Here is an 8,041-nt window from a genome sequence, read left to right on the forward strand (position 1 = left end):
CTGGCTAGCCATATGTAGAAAGCTGAAACTGGATCTCTTCCTTACACCTTATACAAAAAGCAATTCAAGATGGATTAAAGACTTAAATGTTAGACCTAAAACCATAAAAACCCTAGAAGAAAACCTAGGCAATACCATTCCTGACATAGGCATGGTAAAGGACTTCATGTCTAAAACACCAAAAGCAATGGCAACAAAAGCCAAAATTGACAAATGGGATCTAATTAAACTCAAGAGCTTCTGCATGGCAAAAGAAATTACCATCAGAGTGAACAGGTAACCTACAGAATGGGAGAAAATTTTTGCAATCTACTCGTCTGACAAAGGGACCTATGACTTTCTATTAACCAAGAGAATATGGCAGAGGTGATGGGATGTAGTGATTATGTTAGATAGGATGTTAAGTTGTCTTGCTAGGAGGCTGTCTTGCTGGCTTTGAAGATGTGAGCTGCCATGTCAGGAGTGGCCAGATGGAGAGGCCCATGTGGCAAGAAGCTGAGGACAGCAAGAACCTGGGGCCCTGAGTCCAGCAGCCTGCAAGGAACTGAATGCTGCCAACATCCAGATGAGACGGGAAGCAGATCAATCACCAGTCAAGCCTCCAGATGAGAACTGAGCCCTGGCTGACATTATGGTTGCAGCCTTGCACTGAACCCAGCTGAGTCACGCCTGGATTCCTGACCCACAGAAGCCACGTAGTGATAACTGTATGCTGTCTCAAGCCACAAAGTTTGCAATAATATTGTTGCACAGCAATAGATAACTAATATAAAAACTGTCCTACATCACGTACATTACTGAGTGAAATGCAGAACCTGGATTTAAGCTCTGATTTCAGAGTTGTGGTCTCAGTCTCCCCAGGGAGACCTGTCCTGGGAGACAGTTATGCCAGGCTGTGATGCTGTGATGATTGTTCTCTTCCTACCCAGAAGCTTTCAATAGGCATGTCAAGCATGTGACCCCAGCTACATATGCCAAATGTATTTCTGACAAATGCCAGGACATCGTGAGCTTTCTTGTTTTACTGGGAGCTCCATAAGGGAAGGATCATCTCTGTCTTTTTTTTTTTTTTTTTAAGAGTCTCACTCTCACCCAGGCTGGAGTGTAGTGGTGCGATCTCGGCTCACTGCAGTCTCTGCCTCCTGGGCTCAAGGGATTCTCCAGCCTCAGCCTCCTGAGTAGCTGGGATCAAAGGTGTGCATCACCGCACCCAGCTAATTTCATATTTTGGGTAGAGACGGGGTTTACTCATGTTGGCCAGGCAGATCTTGAACTCCTGGCCTCGAGTGATTCGCCTACCTTGGCCTCCCAAAGTGCTGGGATTACAGGCATGAGCCAATGCACCTGGCCTGTCTTTTTTATGTTATGTCCATGTGAAACAGCCCAGTGGTCAGCACACAAAGGGGTCCAAATGTGAAAGGAAAGGGCAAACACAGGGGAAACCTAGGGGTGTTCAGAAATAGTTCCCAGGTCATTGCCTGTTTCAATATGTAGAGTCCTGGGCCCCACCCACAAGATTCTGACTTGGCAGGTCAGAGTTGGAGATGGGGAACTACCTGGTTACGAGGGATCCCAGTGCATTTTGAGGCAGCTGGTTGTTAAGGCTGCATTGTAAAAATTACAACCCAAAGATGTGAAGGGAAACAGAAAGACATTGGCAGGCTAGAAAACAACACAAGTAAAACAGGAACAAGTTCATTCCAGAAGGAGATTCTCAACCACAGCTGCACATCAGAATCACCTGGGGAGATTTTAAAACCCCAGTGCCCGGGCTCTGCAGCCCAGATCAATTATTACAGAATCTCTTGGGGATGAAACATGGGCATCAGTATTTTTGGTTTGTGTGTGTGCGTGTGTTTTTTTTTTTTTTTTTTTTTTTGAGATGGAATCTTGTTCTGTCACCCAGGCTGAAGTGCAGTGGTACGATCTCAGCTCACTGCTACCTCTGCCTCCCAGGTTCAACCCATTTTCCTACCTCAGCCTCCCAAGTAGCTGGGATCACAGATGTGCACCCCGAAGCCTGGCTAATTTTTGTATTTTTAATAGAGATAGGGTTTCACCACGCTGCCCAGGCAGGTCTCGAACTCCCAGCCTCAGGTGATCTGCCCGCCTTGGCCTCACACAGTGCTGGGATTACAGGCATGAGCCATTGCTCCTAGCAGTATTTTTTTAATGAGGCAAAATTCACATAACATTCAAGTCCCTGTATGAAACCATCCACTTCAGTATCATTAAATACATTCACAATATTAAGCAATCATCATCTCTGTCTAGTTCCAAAACATTTTCATTAACACCCCCCGACCCCCCAAAAAATAACCCTGTATCCATCAAGCACTCTCCATCCCCTCCCCTTTCCCCCAGCTCCTGGCAACCACTTACCTGCTTTCTGCCTCTATAGATTTGCCTATTCTGGGCCTTTCACATAAATGGAATCATGCAATATATATAATAACCAAAAGGTAGCAACAACCAAGATGGCCATTTGGTTGACGAATGAACAAACAAAATGTGCTGTATCCATACAATGGAAATATTGGTGCCTACTACACGTGGATGGACCTTGGAAACATCACGCTAAGTGAGAGAGAGCCTTGGTATTGTCTCTTCTCCCCAGGAGATTCCAAGATGCAGCCAAGGTTGAGACCCACTGACAAGCAATGGATACGATTGGGTGCAGATGAAATAAGGCAGCCAGAGGCAGGAGGGACGTCTCATTGAAGATGACTATTTGTGGATGCCTAGCAGGGGTGGGGATGAGGTATGATAACAGCAACCCCAATCCCAACACTGCGTGAGCGATTTTATCTTCAGCCAGCTGATACGCCTCATGGGGTTTGGACACAGGACAACTCTGCCTCCCAGGTTCAAGCAATAACACCTGCCTCAGCCTCTTAAGTAGCTGGGATTACAGGCATGTACCACCGCGCCTGGCTAATTTTTGTATTTTTAGTAGAAATGAGGTCTTGTCATGTTGCCCAGGTTGGTCTCGAACTTCTGGCCTTAAATGATCCACCCACCTCAGCCTCCCATAGTACTGGGATTACAGGCATGAGCCACAGTTGCAGCCTCCAAATTGTATTTGAAGTTTGACTTTCCACCTCCAGAAAATCCAAGTCACAGTGGGACACTCCGGAGTTAATTTGAGAGAAATATGCTTTTAAAAACAACTCCAGGCCAGGCTCAGTGGCTCATGCCTGTAATCCTAGCACTTTGGGAAGCCGAGGCAGACGGATCACAAGGTCAGGAGATCAAGACCATCCTGGCCAACATGGTGAAACCCCGTGTCTACTAAAAATACAAAAAATTAGCCGGGCATGGTGGCACATGCCTGAAAGCCCAGCTACTTGGGAGGCTGAGGCAGGAGAATCTCTTGAACCAAGGAGTCAGAGGTTGCAGTGAGCCGAGATCGCGCCACTGCACTCCAGCCTGGCGACAGAGAGAGATTAAATAAATAAATAAATAAATCCCACCGATATGAACACCAAACTAGAATCATTCCACTGACTTCCCTCCGCCAATCAGGGGGGGTGATGGTGATGGTGCATGAGTGTCTATTTGCATTGAGTCTTAATGGAAAATAAGTTTGTGTCACTCAAAGGAAAAACAAATTACAGCCCGGACTGGAGCTGTGGATTAATAACATGGCTGAGTGTTGGTACAGGCTTCCCACAGCAATATTAAAACTGAAAAAGTCAGCAATGAAGCTCCCAGCCACATTTCTGCCAAATGATTTGGGGGAAAACAACAGAGGCACTCCTCAACTTTTCCTTCGCTGCACAAAGTGGGTTTGGCTGGAAATGCCAAGTGTACTTGTTGCTGGGATCTTTCAGATGAAAGCAAGCTGGGAGTCAACCTCCTGCAGCCGCAGGCCAGAAATGGGTTTAGACCAAACTAGTAACACTGGTGCACATCTAAACAGATTTAACTCCCTGCCAGCAATCCAGATTAATTTAATATGCTTTCCTATTGGCATTCTGCATTTTTCATTAAAGCAAATAAACATCCATCCCTCTGTGATAAATCAGGGCAAAAAAAAAATTCATATGTTTAGGGCATAGGGAAAGAGGAGTTGTTGGCTGTTAAAAAAAAAAAAATACTGCAAATCGCCTTTGAAAGTCTAGACATCTTCATCATAAACACAAACATTCCTCTTCACAAAGGGACCTCAAGTAACCTTAGGCTGGAGGGCCCACTTGAGTATGTTTTTTTTCTCATTCTTTCTTACCTTCCCTCCAGCACACCCAACCCACATTCAGTGACCAAGTCACGTGGGTTTTACCTCCTAAATCTTTTCAGATCCGTTCACTGCGCAGCCACTCTCCCGACACCACCATAAAGCAAGCCACCATCACCTTCAGCTATTTGACTGCAAATGCCTCCTCACTGGCCTCTGTCTTCCCCTGGCCCTGTGACAATCTGCACTCCTCACAGGAACCAAAGCGATCACTTCAGAAGGTGCATCCAAACCGATCACTCGCTTTCAATGGCTCCCTCTGCTGTGTGGGTTAACAATGATAAAAGCTCGGCCGGGCGCGGTGGCTCATGCCTGTAACCCCAGCACTTTGGGAGGCCGAGGCGGTCGGATCAGGACGTTAGGAGGTCCAGACCATTCACCCTAACACGGTGAAACCCGTCTCTACTAAAAATACAAAAATTTTAGCTGGGCGTGGTGGCGGGCGCCTGTAGTCGCAGCTACTTGGGAGACTGAGGCAGGAGAATGGCGTGAACGCGGGAGGTGGAGCTTGCAGTGAGCCGAGATCGCGCCACTGCACTCCGGCCTGGGCGACAGAGTGAGACTCCATCTCAAAAAAAAAAAAAAAAGATAAATGGTCACCTTTACTGAGCACACCCTATCTCATTCCATCCCTACATCAGTCCTTTATTTCACCAGTGGGGAAGCTGGGACACAGAGTAGTTAGGTGGGATGCCCAAGGTGGGACCACTCGTGTGAAGTTTCCACACAATAATGTGAGACCCTCCATGACCTAGCCCCTCTCTTTCTCCAGCCTCATTTCCTGATTCTCTCACTTGCCCTGCAGGCTTCAGCCACACAAACTTCTTGAAAGTCCCTTAAATCTGGCTGAGCGCAGTGGCTCACACCTGTAATCTCAGCACTTTGGGAAGCTGAGGCGGCTGGATCATCGGAGATCAGGAGTTCGAGACCAGCCTGGTCAACATGGTGGAACCCCATCTCTACTAAATATCCCAAAATTAGCCAGGTGTGGTGGATGGCACCTGTAATCCCAGCTACTCGGGAGACTGAGGCAGGAAAATCGCTTGAACTCGGGAGGCAGAGGTTGCCGTGAGCCAAGATCGCAGCACTCCACCCAAGCCTGGGCGTCAAGAGTGAAAGTCCGTCTCAAAAAAAAAGTCCCTTAAATCTGCTCTATGCCTATCAACCTCAGGGACTTCACTATGCTGTTTCTCACCCTGAAATGCTGTTCCTCATTTCTCTACATAGTGAACTCATCCCACCCCCTAGGCCTCTCCTTAAGTGTCATCACTTCAAGGAAGATTTTACTTTTTTAATATAACTATTAAAATATAATTCAGGTACCGTATGATTTGCCCATTTAAAGTGAACAAATCGATGGCTTCAGTGCATTCACAGAGCTCGGCAACCACCATCATGATCAATTTTAAAACATTTTCATCTCCCCAAAAAGAAACCCTGTATCCATGAGCAGGTTCCTGCCATTTCCTCCTCCCACTAAGCCCTGACAATCTACTTTTTTTGAGATAGATTATCTGTCACAGGCTGGAGTGCAGTGGCACAATCTCGGCTCACTGCAACCTCAGCCTCCCGGGTTCAAGCAATTCTCCTGCCTCCCGAGTAGCTGGGATTACAGGGATGTGCCACCACGCCAATCTAATTTTGTATTTTTAGTAGAGGCAGGGTTTCTGTCTTCACAGATTTGCGTGTTCTGGACATTTCATATAAATGACATCTTAGAATATGTGGCCTTTTGTGACTTGGTTTCTTCCACTTAGCTTAATATTCTTATAGTTCATCCGTGCTGTAGCCCGTGTTAGTACTTCATTCCTTTTGATGACTGAATAATATTCCATTGCATAGTCAAACCATGTTTTATTTCTCCACTCATCAGTAGACAAGCAATCGTGTTGTTTTCACTTTGGCGCTATTATGAATAATGCTGCTATGAGCATTTGTGTACAAGTTTCTGGACGGACATATATTTTCATTTCTTTCATAAACTGGAGTGGAAGTGCTGGGTCATAGAACTCTGTGTTTAAGCTTTTGAAAAAGTGCCAGACTGTATAAGAAAGAAAGCCTTTCCTCACCCTGTGAGACTGAGCTCCCTCTCTCCATTTATACATTCTCTTTAAGCCCTTTGATTCTCTTTCAGAGCAATTCACGTTGACCTGGGTCACCCTCAACTTAAGGCTCATAACTCCCGTAAATCCTCAGGGTCCACACTAAATGTGATGAAATATGATGCAAGTCACATATTTAGTTTTGCATTTTGTAGTAACCACATTTTAAAAAGTAAAACAAAAGAAGTGAAGGTAATTGGAATAATATCACAGATTTAAACAAATCTATCCAAAATACCAGGTCTACATGTATAAAATATTTTAACAATAACAAAATACTTTGCGTTCTTTTTATATTAAGTCTTCACAATCTAGTGTGTATTTGACACTTCTTGCACATTTCAGAATGATGGCAGCAGCCCATAAGGGGGGCCCGCCCATGATGCCAATGATGGGCCCTCCTCCTCCTGGGATGATGCCAGTGGGACCTGCTTCTGGAATGAGGCCGCCCATGGGAGGCCACATGCCTGTGATGCCTGGGTGCCCAATGATGAGACCTCCTGCCCATCTCATGATGGTGCCCAGTCAGCCCAGGATGACTCGACCAGACAGATAAGGATAGAGGGGAGGCCTCATTGCATCAGTGTTGTTTTGTTGTTGTTATTGTTGTGTTTTTTGTTTGTAATGTTGTGTTTTGTTTTTGAGACAGTGTCTTCCTCTGTCACCCAGGCTGGAGGGCAGTGGCATGATCTCAGCTCACTGAAACCTCCACCTCCCGGGTTCAAGCGATTCCCCTGCCTCAGCCTCCTGAGTAGTGTGGGACTATAGGCGTGTTCACCATGCCCGCCTAATTTTTTTTATTTTAGTAGAAACGGGGTTTCACCATGTTGGCCAGGATGGTCTCAATCTCCTGACCTCGTGACCCCCTCGCCTCAGCCTCTGAAAGTGCTGGGATTACAGGTGTGAGCCACTGCACCTGGCCTATATGAATTTTATATTTACCTGCTCCCTTCACCAGGAGATCATGCTGCTGTGATGTCGGGTTTTCTTAACAGCATAAGGAAGGCTTGCCCCCTTGCCCTATCAAAGAGAATAGTTTTGGAAGGAGAAGTGGGACCAAAAAGATGCAGTTTTCATTTGTATTGGGAAATGTGAAAATAAAATTGCCACCTCTTTTAGTTAAAAACAAAAAAAAGGAAACAAGATGTGGGGCTGCCATATGCAATACCGTGGATTCCACGGATCTTCTACTCTGGAGGCAAATATTATCTTTGCTGAAGGCAGACCAACCTGACACAAAGGCCTTTTGTTTTTTTAATGTGACTGTGTTTTATTTTAGAATGTGTAATTCACTTTAGAAGGGCAAAGTACCTGTCTGGGGAAGACTATTTAATTTGCTGCATTTATTTAGAATGTTGGCTGATGTTATTATGAAGGGAAACAGCTCTAACAACTGAGTGCCCCCCACATAGCCACAGCTCATGAGTTCACGGGGCAAAGGAATTGAACAGCAGCCTCCTAATAGCCAGCCTTCTTTGTGATGTGGAAATAATTATCAGCATGTAAAAGACTATATATATATTCAACAATTCTGATCCCCTGAAAAATTCAAATCTACAACTGATTTGCTTCCTGGGCTCCTGAAAACAACTTTGTCAAAATTGTTCAGAAATATAATCAGCCAATCGTTGCCCCTTGGGGACGCAGGATAAAGCAAGTCAGCCATGACCAATGTGGAGTCGGCCGTGCACAATTACATGCA

Source organism: Gorilla gorilla, chromosome 7, assembly GCF_029281585.2.
Source record: "Gorilla gorilla gorilla isolate KB3781 chromosome 7, NHGRI_mGorGor1-v2.1_pri, whole genome shotgun sequence".
NCBI lineage: Eukaryota > Metazoa > Chordata > Mammalia > Primates > Hominidae > Gorilla > Gorilla gorilla.